Source organism: Adiantum capillus-veneris, chromosome 16 (genome assembly GCF_014529385.1).
Source record: "Adiantum capillus-veneris isolate H3 chromosome 16, ASM1452938v2, whole genome shotgun sequence".
NCBI classification, from domain to species: domain Eukaryota; kingdom Viridiplantae; phylum Streptophyta; class Polypodiopsida; order Polypodiales; family Pteridaceae; genus Adiantum; species Adiantum capillus-veneris.
Window position 1 is genome coordinate 81838608 of NC_140946.1, and position 24252 is coordinate 81862859.

General features: G+C 43.3%; 1 pseudogene; it reads right to left on the reverse strand.

Annotated features, from left to right (window-relative positions):
* Positions 1-40: 40 nt before the first annotated feature.
* On the reverse strand, positions 41-19799 carry LOC147439347 (uncharacterized; annotated as a pseudogene).
* Between the last annotated feature and the right edge of the window lie 4453 nt (positions 19800-24252).

Sequence of the window (24252 nt, forward strand, 5' to 3'; positions counted from 1 at the left end):
GATTTTGTACAAGAAAGATCGTTTATGTACTTGTACATGCTTAGAAAAATAGAGGAAGACAAATAAAGATGAGAAGGGGAGGGATTCTGTATAGGGATGGTGCCTCTCTTTATGTTATGGAGAGAAATGCAGTACAAGAGCCTGCAAAAAGGAAAAGTTGTAGGCCTTCACAGCTTCTAGGTTTGCACACATTCCTTGGCAATGATGCTCTCGTAGACCTCTCGGATATTCAATCCGACTATGGTTTGGGTAGTCGGCATGCTTTAGCAGTTTTTGTGTAATCTCGCTATAAATTTTCTTGAAATGTTGCTCAAATGGCTCTCAACATAAATAAGCTCCTCTAGCTTTTCAAATTGCCCATCCATTTCTAAGATAGTCACCTGGATGTACAAAACAAATTGAGGATATCTAGTAATGTAGACACAATAAATAGCATTATGATCAATGATACGAATGCTCTGCAAGCATTTTCTATCATAACAACTCAAAGGCTTGGAACCATTCATCACAATATGCATATGCAAAATTGACATGCACTACCTATTCCTAAGCACCACATAGACATACACATATGCTTATGTAGTGCTTAGACATAGGCATATGCATGTGCAACATAGCCATGCACAAACATATAGATGTGCACAAAACATACCTCATTGTCGTAGTACATATCAAGACCATCTGAGAAGAACTTGATGCCAAGGTAGGAGCATGTGAGTTTTTTGGCCACAAGGCACCCAAGAGATGGTGGAATCTTGATAAAAAAATTCAATGGTTTGAACTGAGGCACACCCTTTTTCATTATCATGCGCACATGTAGGACTTTTCCCTTAGCGTCGTCCGGAATAAATTATGTGGGCAACACATGGATCACTACATCTGCATACTGATTTTGAAGATCTACAATCATCAAAAACTTTATTGTACCATGGCCTACACCAGGCTGCAAACAAGCACGCCCTCTGCACTCTTGCGGGCGGCCCGCAGTTGCCTAAGCTTTCCCTCCATCCTTCAACAATGGTCTTTCCTCCCCTTTCTCCAGACTATAGTGATCAATAGTACAGGACTACCATCCTCACATACACCAGTGACCCTGAGCTTCTTATCCACAAGCTCTACTAGCCTTTCCAGCAATGGCACGTCGTCGCTCGTCTCTGCCAGAACTCTCAAGTCCCTCCTCGCTATGTTGCCGAGGCTGTTCATCGCCACCCACCCCACTTGCTGCCCTGACTCCACATTGTCTCCCATCCCCCTCAGCATCTTCTTTGCTAGGTTCACCTCCTTCACCACACCTTCTTGCTTGGACCTGCCCAAAAACCTTCCATGTTCATCGTAGGTCTACGATAGATGCAACAAAAACCCATTGAAATGCGACATTACCACATCAAGAAGATCTGTATAAGGCCTAGGGTAACTGAACCTGGGATCCTACTCCCTACCACCCCTTATATAGGCTAGCTCCTAGCACTTGCCCTAAGCGGATCCCCAGTCCGCACTGGTCCCAGCCGGCCCTTGGCCTAGGTCCGTGACCCCCTAGGTTGGGCCTTGCCCCGTAGTACCCTTGTCTTGACATAGCTCACCCCTTAAGGAGGAGATTTCGTCCTAGAAAACACAAGTAGTAATATTTTCTTAAGAATATTGATGTTCTCTTTATTGACGCCCAATAAGTGAGCAAGTTATCTGTATGACCGATAATTGGTGCAGTGAGGAGGTTCAATGAAACCAAGAGCAACATCTTGATTTTCAGCATTGTTGTCCGTTTGCAACCACTTGGTTCTAAGTGGTAACTCCATTTATAACTCACTTGAGTACTGTAAAGGAGTAACCACAACTAAGAGTTGTCCAAAGGCATAACCAGTTTTCAGATCTTATGAAGGTACTGGAATAATGCAAGGAAACCTTGGTGTAACTTTCCATGCAGTTGTGAGCCAGATTTCCTACTCCCCTGAGGATCTTGAAAAGTTCATAGATATATAGGGAGTGTCCTTGTTCTAGCATTTTGAATAGTTTGGAACACAAAGAACTACACGTTCATCCCTAATGAAGGTTACTGGCCAACATACTTTGTTAGCACACCTGGTAAGTCCTTGACGTATGAAAGTATTGACACAATCTCCAACCCCACCATAGCAGGTGTTCAAAATCGAAAACCGTACTTAAGCAAATTCTAGAATAGGGAGAAAATCATCTATTGAGAAATGCGTTGTGCTAACGTATGCTCTTAGCAAGTCCTTTAGCACAAGATTACTCTTTGTAATCTGCCTATCTCCTTGGATAGCTGAAAGTACTGAGGTGTGTTTTCCTCACGGTTTACAGACAGTCGTCTCAGATGACTGGTAAATGGGGGATCACAGTAGTGTACGACATTGGTGAGGAATCAACAATGTCCGAAATAACCATCGTGGTTAACTTCAAAAATCCACAAACGCTCAAATCGAGCCATGACCTCTATTGGTGATTTGTAGACCCAAAAGTAATTTCATAGAGATAGTGCACATAGAGTGGATAATGCTTCATAAGCAACAACCTGAGGAATATGCATGCCGTTCCAAATCAGCCTTTGCTAAACACTAGGGCCCATAACACCTAGTGTGCATGCATTTAGCAAAAACTAGCCTGAACCTGTATATCCATAATGATCCTTGCTAATACTTATGGCAAATGTGATGCGCCTAGCACGCATTAAAAGGAATGTAAATAGTTCTGAAAAGAAACTAAATACTTTTAGTTACAATCTTTTGCAAGCCTTGCTGAAACGTCTGAATCACAATAGAAGGTGAAACATTGATCACCTCTAGGTACAGAAAATGAAACTTTTTCATTAACAACTTATAGCCTTGCTATATGTATAAACAACCATCTGTAATGTTGTTTAGCAGTACTTGTACCTTAACAAATCATTCTAAGTATCCGACAATTTCTGACCACGAAATTGCTCCTGATACGTCGTGCTAAAAATGGTCTAGAAAACAGATGTGACCAACACCTAGGGACTTTATCGTGACACATAATGGAAATAATGGCGCCAGTGTTAGTCCATAGACTCATATTCTCCACATGTGGAATATATCTCATGTAAGGATGTGTAAAAAAGAACATCCTTCAAGTACAAGATGTACTTGTGTGTGGAGGAACTGTAAAACACTCCGCGACAAGAGTGAGAGGGACCCTCATGATCTTGCTCCACACTGGCTAAACCGAACTCCTTGAGTTCCTAGACCATGTTGTATCCCATGTGACAACATGTGCCAAATTGAACCCTACTAGTAGGTTCGTAACAACATAAGGTAGAAAGATAGATTGGACACTTGGCCCAAAATACGTTGTGCCAACATGCCCTTGACATGGCTCTGTAACATTCAAGCGTACTTATACGTCTTGAAAAACCAAGCAAAGCATACTAAAAATGGAATAACACCAAATCAATAGATGCGTACTTGGAGATTTGAACATAATGTACACTTACTTGTATTCAAATGGAGAGGAGCACGTCCCCTACCTAAAAAAACAAACAACATTGCATTGGGAACCGTGGGTGTTGCCTTTGCCATCCAAGCCCTTGAATTAGAATCTATGTAGTCAAACACCTTTGTAAGACTCTTTGTAGAGAAACTGCTCAACTAGCAGATAACGGTAACCAACATAGTAAACCGTGTAAATACTGATTGGAATGAACTTGATAAGTGTGTGGGCCATCCGCTACCATGTGTGGGAGATTACGAAATTCCTTCCTGGGAGAGATCCACTGTGATCCTTAATGCCGATGGGGTGATGTAACAATCACACACCGGGTCTTACCCCAAAATAGTGGTACCGTGACCACAAGGCATTATAACCACCTGAGTCTATAGAATGCTATAGACAAGATGCCGTGACCTTGATCTCCAAACTAGGACTACCTACAAGAGAGTGGTAAGTCATATAGATTGTTGACACATAAAAACAATCTCAATAAAGAGTCGTACTCGCCTTGAACTATCATATAGAAAAAGGACACTATCTCTGAGGCATTGAGAAGAGAAACACCTCACAAGAAAACAGGAATGACTCATAGTCATGAGACTCGTATCCAAGTGACGTACAACAGTGTAACTCATAGTCAAAACTATGGTAAAAGAACCACCAAGACAAAGTGTCATCCATTTGCTGAAACTGATCCTCATGCCTTGCATGTAAGGACAAAACACCTCAAGCGTATACTACACTTGCAACTTTGTGCAGAATGAGTGTAGAGATTCTTTAAATCCCAATAGTATAGTGAACCAACTAGATGTTCACAAGAGAAGTTCATGGCTCCTAGCCTAGCTTGAAGTCGGACAAGCCTTGCTTACCAAATCCTAGTTGTGTCTTGCACAAGTCGAGAAATAAAAACAACTCAAGTAGCTTTATATGTGGTGCATACTTAGCATACAAACTTTGCTTGATGAGAGGTTATCTTGAAGACAAGAGAGTTGAACACAACTCTTTTTTCCCACACAAAGGAGAAAGCGTGTCTCACCAAAGTATTAAAAGGTCTCAATTGGACAACCACTGGAATTATGCTGTGCATATTCCTTGTTGAAATTTCTAACACATGCTCGTAGCAGTGTGTGCTGTAGCTCTGGAGCAAGTAAACCATAACAGATGTAATCACAGGCGTAATCACAGGCGAGCTAGCATCTTCATGCATGAAAAAAGATGTACCCTTACTCAACATACGAGGTCATGCCCAATTCATAGAGTATGCCTTGTCATGCCAGTAGGATGGATACCAATTCATGCAAGCAAGAAAATCCCAAACAGCGTGTTACATATGATGGTCTACTAGTACTCTAGTAGAGCATACACCTTGTGAGACCACTCTACCCACCTTGTGACGAAGAGTATGCTTTAATTCATAGGTTATGTCTCGTAGATACAAACAGAACATACTTTACATGTCAGAAAGGACTTAGTCTTTAGAAGACCTCGCAACTGGGAGTGTGCATATGTGCACAAAGACATGGCATCCATGGCAGTAAGTTCGAAGTACTCTGGATAGATAAAAGAACGTAAGCTGCTCACAAACTGCGTAGGATGTGCAGTCAGCTCATACACCTCTTGTGTATGACTCCGATTGGATAACTGAGACGATTAGCATGACATGAAAGCCACTGCTTCCGAACCATCATATACATATAGAATAAAGATGGATAGGTGTCAGTAGGATAGTCTCATCATCGTCTAGGTCGCATCATCGTAAAATATTGGTATGTACTCCAAGGTCAAAGTAAGTGCATAACATGTCATACATGTCAACAACTATACATGAAAGTGTAAGTCGTAAAGACTATTGTTTATATACCTTAAAAAACATGATTGACTGGAACAAGAAGCCGTGCTTGATGTGGGCGTGCAACTAATAATTGGCCCTTGCCAATAATGTAGGGCAACATTATGTGCATGCTTCAAATAACTGTCCCAAGCTGTGCGTGCTTGGAGTGCTTGATGCTTGCTTGGAGTGCTTGATGTGTGCTCACTTTTATTGCAGGATATAACTATGCAGCATTCGAAACATTGACCAATCAAACAGGAAATTTATGCATACCTTGTTAATCATGCGACTCGACCTCTTCGTCAATGTGTCCATAGACCTCAAACCGTAGCCGAGCTTACGAAGAAGCCTTTCAGCACCTGCCAATCGGTTGCAGCTCGCCCTTGCCAACACCCTTGCTGAGTCTCAAGCCGTTAATGTACTATCTCCCTTGACAACTGCTTGCTCGATCCGGTTCTCTAGATATGAGTGTGCTACAACAATCATCGTTGTCTTGCCCTTGACATTACCCCTTGACAACTGCTTGCTCGATATACTGCCGGCTGGTCTTGATCAACATGGGCTACCGCCCTTATTTGGGGAGGGTGGCCAATTTAGGGCACCCTTTATGCTAAAAATAAAAATTTTCAATGCATGCAGTGATGGCGTTACGACAGCGCAGGGATGAAGAAGATGGTCGCAGCGGGCGCTCCTTTGCCTGAATGGCCACGGTGAAGCGATGAAACTTTGTGAGCCGGCCATGGCGCTCCTCTTTGGAGCAAGCCCGAAGCCAAATTGTGCAAGCTGATCTCGCCTCGTTGTGTGAGCAAGGGGAGGTTCCCACCGCCTGCTTGTCGGCGGCCCTCGACTGCTAAGGGCTCTTGCCCACGGCCTGGTTCGGCTTCTTGAGCCTGCCATGGAAATCCCCATATAATGGGTCCCTCCTACGGTTTCACCCTCAATTGACCCCTCCATGGAAGCTCTCAACGCCAAGGAGAGACAGGGTTGCTTCGGACAGAGGGAGGCCCTGCCTTACGCTTCGATTGCCACTACAAGAGGTTGTGTGCTCTTGTGACGCTGTTAGCAACGGAAATACATTGGGTTTTTATAACCCCCGGCGTCGCTAAAAGCGTCGCTACGAGCGTCGCTACGAGAGCGTCGCTATATGCGTCGCTATGAGCGTTGCTATATAGCGACGCATATAGCGACGCCTATAGTGACGCTTATAGCGACGTTTACACAGAAGACTATAGCGACGCTCATAGCGACGCTACAGAGCCATAAATAGCGACGCTTATAGCGACGCCCGATAGAATATTTTTTTGGTGGCAAGGCATTGAATGCCCTGCCACCCATCAACCATATTGTACTTGATTCACTTTTTAAAAAAAGTGCAAAGGTAGATAATAGACCCAAAATAGTCACCCACAAGACGCATTGTTTGCAAAATTGACAATTGTACACATCATAGGCAAAATGAATTGATTGGCAAATGTAATAATGACAATTGTACAACATCATAGGCATAAAGAATTGATTGGCAAAAGAAACTGCGGTGACAAATGTAATAATATACATGGTTCAAAAAGACGTATAAAATCCGTCTCATGATACATAAGCTATGAGAAACCCTAAACTAATGCTATCTAGCTACGGCTAAACTGACGTCGTCTAGTCAGATGTCTCATCGCGTCCAAGCGGCGTATCTGTCGGATTCTGCAAAAAAAGACAATAAGACAGCTTTCAGTAAGTATAAACATATAACGACATTTATAAAACAATACAAAAAATAAAAAAGAGTAAACCCTAATACTAACCATGCCGCCGCGAGAACTGAGAATGTCCATCAGGGCGTTTAAGCCCTTCCTGCCTGCGTACTCGCGCTCGTACGGTGTGGGATCACGTCCTGTCATTGACCACTGTCAAAACATACAAAGATCTCATTATGTTAGAACTAAAAAACTCATAAACCCTAAACTATCGAACATGCATAAAGAGCAATGTGAAAAGACTTACAAAATCGGCCTCAAATGATGCCCATCCACCGCTCCCCAAGTGGTGCGAGCTCCCTGCCTCTACTCGCGCTCTGGCTGCATCCTTTTGTTGCTTCCACTTGTCGGGATTCTCGCGCGCTGCTTTCTTCGCATTCTTCCAATCTTCTTTGGCCAGCCAATCTGGCCTATTCCACCCATTCTTGATTGCTTTTTGCACTTCGGAACGCTTGTGTTTGCAGTATTCGCGCATTCGAATCTTCATCAGGTCTTCATTGAAGCGCTGATCCCGTGCTGGAACGGGAAACTCATCATGAAGTATGCTGATGACTCTGTTTTTTAAATCACTTGGTACTTCACTCCATTTGTTTAGTATATAGTGTCTAAACAGCTGAGAGCAAAGACCACGCATGCGCGAGATCACCTTCTTGCCGTCATCATCCATGATGATGCCGCCGTTGATGTCGACGGAGTAAGGCAAGCCCTCTGGCCGGTGACGCGTGAACCTGGGTGTCCCGGCAGGGGTCTCTAGCGGCGTGTCGATGGGGGTACGGACGTCAGGTGTCTCCACCGGCGTCTGGGCCCCGAAGCGAGGAGTGTCGAGTGGGGTGGCTCCTGGCGGAGTAGGTAGAGGTGTGTAGCTTCTAGGAACAGTCAGTCGTGCAAAACCTGGCGTAGATGGCGATGTTGTGGCTGGTGTGGGGGCGGGCAAAGAAGGGGAGGGTAAAGAGCCTCGTCGAACACGAGGCGGTGTGGAGGCATCGGTGGCGGAATCCCCACAACAACCGCCACCGCCACCACTAGAGCGCCGATGTCTAAACGAGTGTGAAGCTCGTCTCGTCGACGCCGAAGCTTCGGAGCGCGCCAAATGCTCCGAAAGAGAGGGAGATGCGGATGGTGTAGGAACGCGCGATGATGCGCCAGAGCGATGACGCTCCACGTACCACTGTCTCTGCTGCGGTGACAAAGAAGAAAGAAACTCCTCATCATCCATACCTGCATTAAACACACGAATATTTAAACTTAATATTGAATGAATAGAGTAGACAATGACGCAAAGACCATTAAATACAATGACGTAATGACGCATATAAATACAATGACGCAATGAGTCGAGTGATAGAAGAGGCAAGTCGAAAACTCAGAATTTTCAATCAAAAGATGTGAGCGCGAGTAGAAAAGAGCGTTATACACCATGGAAGGTACTTAGAGAGCCAGAGCTTTTACAACACGGATCAAAATTGTTCAAATACAATATTTGTGGCTTTAAGAGATCTCTCATCCTCGCATAACTCAGCATAACTTCCTATATCTATATAGAGCTCTCCGTTTAAACACATATCCTCTGTTTCATTTTGTAGCTCCTCTGCATGCACCCCATATAGAGTAGTAGCATCTTGATGCTCGTCTGGCACCACCGCAGCGGCTTCTGATTGAGCATCTTCTCTGATCTCCTCCATTGATGTCGTTGTGATTGGCACATGGTAGCCTTCATACGTCCTTGCACTACGAGGGGCTACCTCTATGACGTACCACCAGTTTGATGTAGACTTTGTAGGATGAAATACTACCTGCCAGAGCCACATAACTTACATGAGAGCTTTCAAGCACATAACTTGTAAAAGGGGGATGTTAACTATTTACATACTTACTTGTTCACAATGCTCGGGTAGTACGAAAGTGTCTCTTAGGTCAGTCCATTTCTTAGTAGAATCCACCTCAAGAAAACCAGACTCTCCTCTACGCACAGTAGCGTTGCGACCCTCCATGATTATCTTGAACCATTGTACGTCGAACAAGTCGACAAAAAATCCTCTGTAATCGATCCTCAAAATCTCTTGCAGCGTGCTGAAGTAAGTGAGTTCCGCCACCACAGGATCTGCATCAGAGGAACGTCGTCGACTAGACTGTTCAAATTTTGCCATGATTCCACAATCTTGAGTAAAACGCTTTTTGTCGATTCGTTCCACCCTAAATTGTCGACCTTTACACCATGCTGCTGTGTATGACTTATACTACAACGAACAAAGATTATGAGTGGCCGCTCAAACATTTAGAAATAAAGTCACTAGCATGTCGTACATTGCAAACTTACCTTGGTCGCGCAACCCCGAAGTACTCCCACTCTTCCTCAGTCACTTCGTCACCGCATTGTTGTGCGCTTTTCAATTGTTGTGCAACCATCTTAAGCTCATGAAGGTTGGTAGGCTCTCCAGAACCGTCGCATAGTGCATCGGTGGTCGTCTTCCCCGTCTCCACTCGATTCGTGCCCTTTGTCGCTCTTGCTCTGCATCCTCATATTGTGAAATCCACTTTTGCATCACTGGATTGTGAAGCATGCAAAATCGGTTGATTTTAGCCTCTAGATCTTCTGTCATCTTCTTCTCAACACCGAGATTGCACATGACAATCCCAGATACGCGCTCATCATCTATGGTTCGCCATAGCGTGTCCCGGGCTTTATCAAATCCGTCTAGCCACTCTCCAATGTACACTACGGACTCTGATACCAACCAACCTTCTGCCATGCTACCCTCCGGACGTGCCTTTCGACGCACATATCCCTTAAGCATTTTCATGAAATGTTCTAAGAAGAACATCCATCTGGAATGAACTGTGCCAGCTATTTCCACCTCATCAACTATGTGAACAAGAAGATGCACCTGAATGGTTAGCATTGTAGTAGGAAAATGTTTCTCAAACATGCACACAAGCTCCGCAGCATTTAGTTTGGCGAATGGTATGGAGTCTACGTTGATCTCCTTTTGTGAGATCCATTGCACCAGCTTTGCAAGTTTGTAGATTGTGTTACGGATGTCGAGAGACAAACATCCCTCAATGGCAACCGGTAAAATAAACTGTAAAGTATGTGCAGCAATGATATTAAAGTCCACATTTTATGCAATGATATTAAAGTCCACTATGAACGTACCTGACACATTTTATGCCAATCGTGTGACTTCAAACCGGTAAGCTTTCCTTCTTTAGTGAAACACGTTCGGAGCGAGTGCATTACGCCAGTGGGGGTCCGCAAAGATCGAATGGCCTCTTTTACTTTGCGTTCTTGGGCTCCTGTGAAAATCCATGGTGCTTTAGGGAGTTTTATCGATCCATCAGACGCTGTTTGCGGCCAATATTGCTCCATACGATCCACATTTCTAAGGTCAACTCTGGCTCCCAAAGTATCTTTCTTGCCGGTCAAATGGTCCCATAGTAGATTACCCACATTCTTGAATATGTGCATTGGATCGAGCAAGTGATTGATCATGAGTCGGGGCCAGTATGGTAACTCGTACCATAGAGATAGTCTCTTCATCCCTGGAGGCAATCCTTCATCGCACATCTCCTTCTGCTCTAACCATGCTTGTGCAGACATCCTTGGTGGCTCTCTTCCCAAAAAGCCGTCGCGTAACACAAGATTCTCTGGAAGATACGCTTGATGACCTTCGTAGATTTGCTTCTTCAGTGAGGGTGCCCTACGTGCATTCAGTCTAGGTCCACATGTGACACATGCTCTGTATGCGCTTGTTTGAAGCCCTGCATGTATACACATGATAGTAGATCAACTATGGGGAAAAACAAGATTTATAGTGTCTGAGTGAGGAGTGTCAATAGATCACCTGAGCATTCTGTTAGCCCGGGATAGTCATGCATGGTCCACATTAGAATGCCTCTGATCAAAGCATTCCGTCGTCCTGTGTGTCGGCTCATATCCACCACCTCTATGCCAATCCACAATTGTTGTAGCTCTTCCAATAGTGGACGAAGATACACATCCATATTCCCCACTTTATATCGCCCTGGCACAATCAAGCTTAGCCATAGGTGCCCCTTCTTCGTAGTCAACCACGGGGGAATGTTGTAGTTGACGATGACAATGGGCCATACACTGTAAGATGTTGATCTTTGACCAAATGGATTTACGCCATCCATAGCCAGGCCTAAGCGCAAATTTCGAGCTTCCCTGGCAAAATCTGACCATGTTCCATCTATATGTTTCCAGGCTGCGCAATCTGCAGGAATTCGTAGCACACCATCCGAAGATTTATTCTCCTCATGCCATGATGCTAGGGCGGCCATGGACTTACATTCGAAGAAATGCTTGATGCGAGGAAGCAAAGGAAAATGTCGCAAAACCTTTTGTGGAATTTTTGTCCCGTGGAGATCTACTCGATATCTTTCGGAATCACATTTCGGACACTTCTCCATGTCTGTGTATTCCCCTCTGAAAAGAATGCAGTCATTAGGACAAGCGTGGATAGAATTGTAATCCATTCCCAAGTTTCGCAAAATCTTTCTTGCTTCATCTCGGGAATCTGGCATCACATTGTCAGCTGGTAGTATGTACTCTTTCAGCAATCTACACAACATAAAAATATGATAGAGTCGTGTAAAAATCTATCAGATCATTATACATTTAGAGTTCTATTAAAGTAAACTAACTGTAATAGATCACCTGAAAAGCGTTGTGACGCTAGTGTCACTCCATCCAAACTTTCCCTGCATGTTGAGAAGAACCAGGAGTGCTTTCAATCTAGACATACGTGCTCCATTATACAATGACGTATCGGCTTCACTTTTCATATCATCATAGATAAGCCTTTCTGAATCCATGATCGTCTCGATCATTTCATCAATCTCGGGCTCAAACATTGCCTCGTTGGGAATGTGCTCTGCATGATCATCCCCCGAGCTGTCAGAGGCTACATCTTGTGGCCTCACATATGCTGCTTGACCAAAGCGCCTGCGAACACGTCTATTGGGTTGCAAGATTGCTGCTTGTTGGCCAGCGTCAGAGTCCGACGAGTTATAATTGGCAACAACTCGATCTATAATAGATGGATCGAACTCGCCAAATTCGCGAACGTGCTGCAAAGAAACACGTCTTGTCCGTCGCACAGCATGCTTGCATTGATTACAAGGACATAAGACCCTCGTTGAGAGATAGGTGTTTCGGTTGGACGGTCCCACATCCTCGTCGCTACTCATAATGAGGATAAAAAACTTATAACCTGGACAACAAATTTAATATTCTATTGGCATTCTTCGTCTTATCTCTCTCTCTCTCTCTCTCTCTCTCTCTCTCTCTCTCTCTCTCTCTCTCTCTCTCTCTCTCTCTTTACCTCACATTCTCTAGTCATGTCCAATCCCCGCACACCTCGGTCTAGAGGTGCACGGAGATCAGAACCACCGGGTTATAATCTCGTCTTTATTGGTCAATACCTATATTTGTGGGTACAAGAAATCTACACACCCACGTCTACATGATACTGCATGTAGTGGACAAAATCCCTTTGCCTCTTCTCTAGCTATAGCACTTCACTTCATCTTAACATCTTTTCACAGTAGATCTTTTCACTGTTCGTCTAACTCTAAACCCTAAACCGTAAGTAATTCTTGCGTGGACTCGATCTAACGTAAATAAGCGTAAATCTAAATAAACGTAAATCTAACTAAAAATAAAGCTAAATCTAATTTAACGTAAGTCTAATGACTAGAGGTTGTCTAGATGGTAATTGTGTCGGGGATGTAGTGACTCTTGCCGCCCTGAAGATCCACCTTCTTTCCTATCTTCTGAAGACATTTCACCAGTACTTTTGGATCGACGGAGCCCACCATAAGTGAAGGCAGCAATACCCTATATTCCATTGAGGGCTTTCTTCACCCGCTTCATGTAGGCATCGCTGTCTATGGAGACCTAAATCTAATCTCATATAACGTAAATCTAAATCTAACTTAATTAAATGTAAATCTAGTTAAAAATAAACCTAAATCTAATTTAATGTAAGTCTACATATAACCTAATCTTTAACGTCTTTTAAGATAGTTTCCTACGACGTTATAACTCTCTTCTTCTTGTGTGTGTGCGCGTGTGTGGATGTATGTGCCAATAAAAAGAGATAAATGGTATAACCTTTCTATCACCCATGCCAAGTATGATAGATTGATTATGCCATTTCCCTCTTGAATAATAGGTCTTCAGTTCAACTCCTCGTCGGCTAGATCTTTAGGTCTTTTAATTTTAATTAGTTTCCTACGACGTTAAATTAGTTTCTCTCTCTTTCTCTCTCAATGTGTGTGCGTTTTTTTGGATCGTATGCATGTTTTCTCTCTCTTTTCCTCTCTCAATGTGTGCGTTTTTTGTTTATGCATGTTCTCTCTCTCTTTTCCTCTCTCAATGCGTGCATTTTTTGTTTATGCATGCTCTCTCTCTCTTTTTCTCTCTCAATGTGTGTGTGCATTCTTTGTTTATGTATGTGAGTGTGCGTTTTTGTTTTTGTTTGTACTCTCTCTCTCTCTCTCTCTCTCTCTCAAAAACACTATGTGTGTGTGTGAGAGAGGGAGAGAGAAAGAGGGGAAGGGAACATGAGAATGAGGAGAGGGAAGGAGCATACCTGGCTCTCCTTCCTCTCCTCGTGTGTGTGTGTGTGTGTGTGTGTGTGTGTGTGTGTGGAGAAGAAAAAGAGAGAGAGAGAGAGAGAGAGAGAGAGAGAGAGAGAGAGTGAGGGAGAGCGTTACCTGCTCCTTGCTTGAGGGCGCCGAAAAACTCAGATCTGAGATCTGAGTTTTTGGGCGCGCTCGGTTATTTTTTTACCCCAGCCGGCGTCGCTATGAGCGTCGCTATAAGCGTCGCTATGAGCGTCGCAAATTTACAAAGAAATTTGCGACGCTTATAGCGACGCTCATAGCGACGCCGGGAAATTTTTTTTTGAGCGTCGCTAATATGAAGAGCCTCTTGTAGTGTGCGCGCGCGCGCGCGCGAGAGAGAGAGAGAGAGAGAGAGAGAGAGAGAGAGAGAGAGAGAGAGAGAGAGAGAGAGAGAGAGACGTTGCATGCTCCATGAAACCTTCCCCCCTCCTCCATGCTCCTTCTCCCCTAGCTCTGATACCAATATAAGGCCTAGGGTAACTGAACCTGGGATCCTTCTCCCTACCGCCCCTTATATAGGCTAGCTCCTAGCACTTGCCCTAAGCGGATCCCAGTCCGCACTGGTCCAGCCGGGTCCCTGACCCCCTAGATTGGGCCTTGCCCCGTAGGACCCTTGTCCTGACAATCTGGTCTTCTATATATACTTGTTGGAAAAATACATTATCATCTTACGAAAAATTTAGCAACAAGCATGGAGAGTAGATGAAACCACATGCACGTGAGTATGATGTATTTCTTCCACATCACGTGATCACAAAGACCACTCTAGTTGGCTTGCACTAAAGGGTTTATTGCATCGACCCGTTGTATGGTTGATGCCAAAGCCTCGGATAGCCCTATATATTTCGCCTTTCTTTCCTCCACTAGCTTCTTCATTTCCCCCACCTGTAGAGTAGACAACATTAAAGATTAATATAAGAAGACTCTACAAAAACTCACAGAAAAACTTGTGCCAGAAAAATGTGCATACAGCTGCATTTTGCATATTCTAGCATGATTTGAATGTTTGCTTCTGTTTGAAGTTATATGCTCAACATTTGCATCTGATTAAAACCTTGGCAACTTATCAAAGAGCATCCAGAACTGATTTCAGGAAAGTTGTACTAAAGCTCCATGAAAGCCTTCAGGTAAAGTGAAAAGTGTAATATCAAAGACTTTAAATACCTCTTTGTCCTTTGTTTGGGCGAGTTGGACCTTTCAATAGTAGCTTTCCACTGTCAACTTCACCAATTTGCTCTCAAGGTTGATAACATGGGAGTGGTGACGTATCCAATTGACCTTGAGGTAGCTCACTGCCTCATCTCTGAACATCAGTAGGCCTCAAGAGCTCCGAACCTGAATGAATTGCAACATAGAGATGTTAGCGACCTCTCTGTTCAGCACATCAACGATTAGTTCATGCAAGTGATTCCTCCTATCCATGGCTTCCAGAAGGAGGACTGGAAGCCACACAATGACACTGGTTGTTGGCAGCCTTGGGGTTAAAAAATGTAGTGCATGTCTATGTAGGGGCAATGTCGCTGCAAGAGGTAGATGTGCCATGCACTCGTAGGGTTTCTTTGATAGCCTCCGTGTTGTTGTAACCTCTTCTTCTTGATGTTCTCTGCATGGCCAAGAAGAGCTTCCCATCTCTCTAGCCACTGTAGTGCTGGGCACACTGCATAGCACATCTCGGCAAAAAAACCAGCAAGGCAATCACTATCGTGTTGATTGCAAAGATATGAAAACAGCTAGCAGAACTTAGAAGGGCTGCGTGTCTCGGTTGAAGCAAAAGAGTGATGAGTCGGAGGACTCTCATGATGGGTGGAAGAGATAGATACTTTTTCTTGTTGTTTAGAAAGAGAACAACTAGAAATTGAGAGAGAGAGAGAGAGAGAGAGAGAGAGAGAGCGCACGCACGCTAAGACTCAAGAGTGCTCCACTACCAAGCTATTAAGAGAGTGAATTACATCATTAAATTTACACAGTAGTCATATAAATGAGTGTCCACTATCTTGTTTCAATGTGTGTGTGTGTGTGTGTGTGTGTGTGAGTGAGTGAGAGAGAGAGAGAGAGAGAGAGAGAGAGAGAGAGAGAGAGAGAGAGAGAGAACACTAACTGGAGCGCAGTCCCCATTGTAGCTATGTGTGAGTTTGTTAAAGAGCAGTTCCCAGAACTGAATTTATTAAAATGAGTATACTCACCTATAGCTATACACCTACCACAATAAATGTGAAAAAGGACCAGCCTCAGCTAAAAAAACCCATGCTTTTTCAACCCAAAAAACTGTGTAAGAAATCTAAACAGTTAACAACTAGGTTGCTCAAGATATTTGAAGTCCTGCTATAAATCCACATAAAAAGCTTGCTTACCACTATGGTTACCGTCTTTGGTATTCCAAAAAGATGGGTTAGATCCTGAAAAGACCAAGAGATATTATGTGTCAAAGAAATGTCCATAATACTATGTAGCTAAACCTGAGTAGTCATTAAGTTTATCAGACAATCTAGCCAACCAGTCATCATAAAAGGACCAGCAAGTTGATTTTTATATAACAAATCCTAAATTTCCAAATCATTGGTAATCATTCAACGTCAATCAATTATCTCATAGTCGCGATACATAACATAGTCATTTACAACATCAAGCATGATTATTACATTCTAGCTTGACTTCCCTATTGTATGTAGGTCACAGCATGTCGATAATGTAATGTATTAACAACCCAACATTGGGAAATTACCACACCATGTCTACAGGACCATTTTTAAAATGATTTGTATGTGATAAAAAAGAGGAAATTTTGTAAAAAGTCAGCCAGATTTCTCTTTGTGAAATGGACCATTCTCAAAATAGCCACATCTCTCTTTGAGAGATACCTCACCTGAGGATTTTGCAAAATTGACAAACCACGATCAAGTTATCAAGGTGGCATGTGGGAAGCATGTCTAACCTCACCATCCTATCTTATTGTAGTATTAGCGAGAACCACGATTAATTTGTCAAACCATGGGATGAAGCTGACCTGACTAGTACATAGAGGCTACGAGAGGTTGTCAATATCTCGAAAAACAACTAATAACTCGCATGTAACTCAAGCTACACTCAAGTGACTGAAATCACCAAAAGCCAATTGCTCATCGGCAAACAAATCACATTCGTTACATCATCAAATGACATCTAAACGAAATGAAACTTTTAGGACATGTTTATAAGACCTAAGCACATGTGCTTATGGTCTCAAACCCCACTTTATGTCAAGTTCCAAAATCGTGATTATTAACAGCAGGGGATTTTTGGCCTAGTCGTTTTCGACCCAGAATGCATCTAAATGCTTAGCAGTGATGCCCCAATACCCCGCCTATGCTTAGTTTTCGATTTAAAAGTATAAATTTCTAGTTATGGTGAAATTAGCCGCGGGTCGGCGATGCCAAAAGCTACGAAATACTGTGAACTGCTTACGTCAATGCGTAGAGCTCGTACGTGCGGTTGCAATGCAATATACGCAATCGCAATGTGGCAACCGGGGAGGGAGTAGAAAGCGTGAGAAGGAGAGAAGTGAGCGTTGTTAGCTCATGCTGTGTATTTCTTATCCAAAACTTATAAAAAACTTACGAAAATTGGCTTTTATACCTTAGCCAAGGTTTTTGGGTGGTCAAAACTAATAATCTAATAATCTAGAGTTCTACCAAAGCTGGTGGGTATTGATTGGTTGATACAATCTGAAAGCTTGTAGGCCCGGCTCATTAATTACAGAGTTTATCTGAGAAAATAGGAGTTACAATATTTTCGATTTATCAAAATAATAAATGTTTTACAAAGAGAACTCCGAAAAATGGTGTCCGTGTTAGCTTGTTGCTAACATTCCCCCCCTCCTTGCATGTGTCGTCCCTTGACATAGCTTTATGGACTGAAATAGCCTTTGGGTTGACAACTGGAGAGGTAGTCTTTAAGAGCATCCAGTGCCTTCTGGTATCTGATTCTTTGTTCTTTGTCGGGCACTTGCAAAAATTGCACGGTCACTTTATTCTTCAGCTCCACTGCTGAGTAGTCTACAAACCTGGATGTAAGGTTGCTTATCACCGGCGCAAACATCTTCATTTGCGAGGTGAAGAAGAATCCAGTGTAGAAAGCTTCTTCAAATGCCAACATATTATTTGATGGCAAGAACATACATCTGGCATAGAAATCGTAAAGGAATTCTTCCGAAGGTTGCCCACTCAAATCATAGCACAAGCCTTTGTTACCTTCTAAAAATGATATCCATGGGACTCTTGTTTGCTCAGGCTCATTAAAAACTTGGATGCATGTGAGCAACATTTTGCAGATTTTATATAACATGGCACATGAGAGATTTGGTAGAATCTTGAAGAAATACATGGCGCCCGTTAGGGTTTTCACCATGTATTCCTCTGTTGCTTGTCCTCTCTCTAGAGCTGGCAGTCTGGGGTAGTTAAGCCAAGTTGGCCTCTTCTTTGTTAGTGCTTCATGCGCTTGCCATGTCCTTACTCTGGGTACAGGATAGAAAGTTGGATCTCTTTGAAGGGCTACAGGTGCTCTTGTGAACAGAATAAGGTATCTTGGATTCTTGTTCAACCAGCTTAGCCTCCACTTTGGGTGGTCTTTATCTGCCTCATCTTCTTGCATGTCTTTGTATAACCTCTCTTTCACCTGTAATAATTCCACTTTGATGCGAGGGTATGGCAGGGATTGTTGATGCCTTTGAGCATTGATCTCATTGGGAGTGAGTTGAGTGACGTTGACAGAGTGTAAAACTCTCAACTCCCAATCCATTGCGGCTTTCCATTGCTCATCCACCTCTAGGGTGATCTTCTCTTTCAGTGCGTCTTCTTCAGCTTTTGACAGCTGGATCATTGGCACTGTGTCTACATCCGTGATGTTAATATGAAAATCTTCATCACCACTCGGCTCTGTTGTGGACTGTGTCTCAAACTAAGCAAATGAGACCGAGGGTATGTCTACCTGTGGCGGCTCTAAAGTTCCTGCCTCTTCCTGCATGTCTGGTTTTCTATCTCTAAGGAGTTGGTTAACTCGCTTAAGCTCTGCTATTTCCTTTAGGAGCTCCTCTTCTCTCTGAACCCGCATCAGTGCCAAGTCCCTGCGTTGTGATTGTTTGAGCTTTAATTCCAACTCCAGATCTTTGTTCTTCTTTTTGAGTGCCTTGTACACTTCGCCAGCCCCTTTGATCGAGGCCACGACTGGATTTTCTCTGATTTTCCGTAAGAAGATTGCCTGATCATTGAGCCGTTGTTCAGAGTACGGGAGAGAAGCATTGCCAACATCTAATTGCACTTGGGTTTTTTGAGTTGAAAGAGGTTTTGTAAGAAGTTCATTCGTAACTACTGTCAGCCGCTCATCTTTTGCTTTGCAGGCATCACATAATTTGGTGAGCAAATCACCTAATTCCTCCATTTCTTTTTGCTGGCTATCCCTAGCTAGCTGGTACTATTCACCTTCTGCCTTCATCTCCTGCACCTGCCTTTGAAGATTGGTGATGACAGTCACCTGTCTTCTAGCTCTTCTTGGAGAGCGTCGATCACCATCTCAAGCTCTTTGGCCTTTGTGTTGCGGCTTAGTGCTGCTGAACGGAGTCTCTCCGTCATTTCTTGCATTTGCCGTGCATATTCATTTACTTGTACTATTACCTGGTTGTTGGACTGCCAATCATCCTGTCTTGCCATCGGATATGTGCCTGCAGCCTCCTGTGTGTCTTCCTGCTGCATCGTAGTTGCTGGTTCTTGTGTTGAGGTAGAGGGTCGGTCTTGTTCTTTGTCATCCTGAGGTTTTGATGCCTCGACGGTTTCTGCCTGAGTGGAAGTAGAGGGTGTTTCATCCTTCTCTTGTTGTTTTGCAGTAGAGGGTGCTGGCTCAAATCTAGTTGTCTCTTCTGGTGCCAGACTTGCTTCCTTCTCTGGCTTGGGTTGTTTCTCTTGTGCAGTGGTAGCCTGTTTCTCTTGCTCTACTTCTTTGTATTTCTCTTTCTCTTGTTGATCCGCCTCTTGTGTAGATTTTTGTTCTTTGTAGGATTCAGATTCACTGGTTTTCTCTGGCTTCACTTCTTTATTGGACTCTTTGCCCGCTGCCGGTGATGGTGGTGGGTTTGGCATGGGGTGTTCCTGTTGTTTGGTAGGCGGTGAGGTTGGTCTCGGAGATCCATATCTTGCTCTTGTGTTTCTTCTCTAGCCGTCTCCTCGGCTTGTCTTTGTTCTTTCATCTCTTTGGCTTTTCTTGCCGCGTCTTCTACCTCCTTTAGCTTGAGGGCTTTGGCTTCTTGGTACATTCTTTCCAATCTTTCTGTTGGATTTTCAGCCTCTTTTCTTGTGTGATGCTTTGTTCTAGGGCCTTTAAGTCTAGTAGGGGCCCATTTTTTTGGGTCCTTCCCTTGTGCTTGTCTATTGCGCTGGTAGGCATGTTTCTCTCTTTCAAAGTGTGCTTGTTCTTGGTCTGGCTCTTCTTGGTGTCTGGCCACAGCTTTTTTTTTCATTTCTTCTCTACGAGGTCTCTTTTCCTTGTTATTAGAACTCTCGCTGTTGTGCCTTTCCGGCAAGCTGTCAGCAGCTAATTCTTCATTAGATTTATATGATCTCTTTCCTGACCTTGTAGCTCTTGGAGAGGGTTGTGCTGCCAATATCCAGGTGTTTTGGTGAGGAGAAGATGGTAGATTGTCGACCATGCTAATGGCATGGTATGATATCCTCCTCAAGACCTCTGGCGCACCCAAGTAAGTGATTTTTCCTTCTTTCTTGGTGCCCTTCAAGGTAGTCAATACATACTGCACGTGGTCCACTGGTTGCCTTGGTGTCGACTTGAGAACTTGAGTGAATGTGGTGGCCACGGTGTGATTTGGTGTACTGTACCTTGGTGGCCTTTTTGCCAAAAAAATGGCAGTGCTGGTAGTACAAGCGTGTAGACATGTAGTAGTGTTAGTGTGTATACGCGCTTCACCAGGGGCACTTTTCTCCCACTGGGTTTTTCCCCCTAGACATCCGGTGTGAAAGGACACCTTATCACTTAGGGTTTCATATAAGCTTTGTAGCTCTGAGTTTGTATACACTACTGGGTTTTTCCCCCTGGACATCCGGTGTGAAAGGACACCTTATCACTTAGGGTTTCATATAAGCTTTGTAGCTCTGAGTTTGTATACACTATTATTCCAATACAGAGAGAGAGACTACAGAGATCTCGTACACAAGCTCTGTGTCTTCTCCTTCTCCATCTTCTTCCTACTCTGAGTTGCTGTCTTCCCTCTGTTTCCTGTTTCATCATCTTCAACAATTGGTATCAGAGCGTCCGCGCGCGCAATCGCAGTTTTCAGGCAGTTTTCGCGTCCGCACGCGCAATCGCAGTTTTCAGGCAGTTTTCGGAAAATTTGTTCGTGGGAGCATCCTTGACGTTCCGGGAGTATTATGAGCAGGTGACCTGCGGTTTTACCCCCCTTTCGAAGCCGTTCGAGCCCTCAGAATTTTGTTCTGAGCAGCGTAGCAGAAGTTACTTTTCGAAGGCGTTTAGATCAAGAGGGTGTGCTTTTTGACAGATTTTCTTCAGGTAAACAGTTCTTTTGGGAAGCAGCTTGTCTTAGCTTTGTGCTGAGATTTTGTGTAGAGTTTTGCTTGCATTGGAGAGGAGATTTTTGAATCTCTTGGAGGTTCTTTTGCTCTCTTGTGTGCATCTACAGTATGGCTCAATCTACGGAGAAAGAGATTTTTGGTGCGTTTACATCCGAAGACAAATTGGATGGTACCAACTATTCTCTTTGGTCTTTTATGGCCAAAAATGTTTTGGTTGGTAAAGGATTGTGGGATTATGTATCTGGAGATGAAGTTCGTCCAGGTAGCATTGCACCTGCCACGCCTGGTCGTGGTGCAGCTGTTGGTGTAGGACCCTCACAAGTCACTCCAGAGCAAAAGAGATGGGATACTAAAGATGCACAGGCTATGGCTCTGATTTCCTTAACCATAAAGAGGACAATCACACCACATATCAGATCTTGCAAAACTTCTGAGGATGCTTGGAACACTCTGCAAGCTATGTTTGGAGGAAGAAATGCTGCCAGAATAGAGTTTTTGAAGAAACAACTTGACAAAATACAGATGGACGAAGGTGACGATATTGTCGAGTATCTTACAAAAATCAGGGATCTTGAAGAGCAATTGCTTAGCATTGATGAAGTGATTCCAGAGAAGGACTTGGTTTCCAAAACACTCAATTCACTACCACCATCTTATTTGACTTTTCAGACTTCTTTGACTCTGTCTTTGCGAGCTAATCCTGACCCTTTTCATTTTGAAGAGTTAATGGCTTTGCTATTGCAGGAGGATCAATCACGTAAGAACAAGTCTTTACAGGTGGATGGTATGGATCATGCTCTTGTTGTACAGAACAAAAACAGGGGTAAAGAGAGTGCTCATCACTCCAAGTCTAGCGCAGGACAATCTTCAGAGAAGTCTAAAGGTGATTCCGACAAGTCCAAGAAGAAAGGTAAATGTCACTACTGCAAGAAACCTGGTCACTACATTAGTGAGTGTAAAAAGCGAATTGCTAAAGAAAAGAAGAAAGAGTCAAGTTTGGTTGTTTCAGCTTCTGGTGATTCTTCTACAGCTAAAGAAGAGTCTGCAAACTTTGTGCAGGATTCTTATGCTTTTGTAGTATGTTCAGATTTTTCTGCTTACAGTGTTGACAAGACACAAATGATTTGGTACTTTGATAGTGGTGCATCCAGGCATATTACTTCAAGGAAGGATTTGTTTTGTTCATTGGATGCAGCTCCAGCAGGAAAGAAGGTGACATGTGCAAATAATGCTTCTTATCCAATCAAAGGCGTTGGTAAGATTTTGATTACCATTTCAGATGGTTCAGATTTATGCTTGCCAGATGTCTTATATGTTCCAGGGATCAAGAAGAATTTGTTGTCTGTATCCTCTCTTGCAAAAAATGGTCTTCGGGTCATTTTTGAGGTTGACAGTTGTGTTGTACGAGATCGAGAGAATGGTTATTCTCTTATCACTACAGGTACGCTGGAAAATGGACTATTTGTGCTAGATCGTTATGAAAAGCAGATTCAGGTATGTATTGCAGAAACAAAGACTCAGGCCATGCAGGATGCTGAGTTGTGGCATGCTAGATTTGGGCATGTTGGTTATGGCAGTTTGATGACTTTACAACGTCATAATATGGTGCATGATTTGTCTTTATTGGAGATGCCACCAAGACATGTATGTGAAGGTTGCGTTCTTGGAAAGATGCACAGATTTGCATTTTCGCAGGATGGTTCAGTTAGAGCGACACAAAAGTTGCAGCTTGTACACAGTGATGTATGTAGTCCTATGAGGAAACCATCTATAGGAAACAGCCTTTATTTTGTGACCTTCATTGATGACTTTTAGGGTTTTGTTGGGTGTATCCACTCAAAGCAAAGTCAGACGTGTTTGCAGTTTTTCAACATTATGTCGCCATGGTTTAAAATGAAACAGGTTGCAAAGTACAGAGTCTTCGTACCGAAAGAAAGGCATTAAACACCAATGCACTATGCCATACACACCACAACAGAATGGTGTTGCAGAAAGGAAGAACAGGTCTTTAATGGAGACGGCTAGATGTATGCTCAAGGCTAAGAGTTTGCCTCATAAACTATGGATGGAGGCAGTTGCTTGTGCAGCACATGTTTTGAACAGGTGTCCTACTCGTGCCTTGAAGACCATTACTGCATATGAAGCTTGGTATGACAGAAAACCTTCAGTCGGTTATCTTCGTGTTTTTGGTTGTCTTGCTTATGCTCACATCCCTCAGTAGTTACGTGGGAAGCTTGATGATAAGGCAATCAAATGTATATTTGTGGGGTACAGTAGTGGAAGTAAAGGTTATAGACTTTACAATCCTGCTACAAACAAGATTTTTGAAAGTCGTGATGTAATTTTTGCAGAAACTACTGCTCAACCTATGGTTGCTTTTGATGTACCTCATATGCAGACACATGATGTATTTGAAGGTTTGCTTCCTTCTCTTGTGGAGAATCAAGAATCACAACAGGTTGATAATCTTGATCAATCTTTTGATCAGCATGTGACACCTCATGATGTAGAGGAAATTGTGCATGAAGAGCAAGAAGTTCTCAGGGAAGAAAGAACCTTGCCTAAATGGGTTCAGAAAACTTTGCAGGATAGCAAGTTGGATGCACCGTTGCCACGAAAAACACGTGCTGGTACTACTGTTGGCAGAGAGCAAGTAGATTTGGCTTGCTTTAGCACTCTTTGTGATGCACATGAGCCTGATTCATTTGAACAAGCTTTAGAGTGTGTTCAGTGGAAAGATGCTATGCAGCAAGAAATTGATTCTATTCATAAGAATCATACATGGGATCTAGTGGACTTGCCTACAGGTAAAAAGCCTATTGGTACAAAGTGGGTTTTTAAGGTAAAAAGGAAACAAGATGGTACTGTTGATAGGTACAAAGCAAGGCTTGTGGCAAAAGGCTATGCGCAACAGAAAGGCATAGATTATGATGAAACCTTTGCTCCTACTTCTCGTGAATCCACAGTTAGATCACTAGTTGCAATTGCTGCT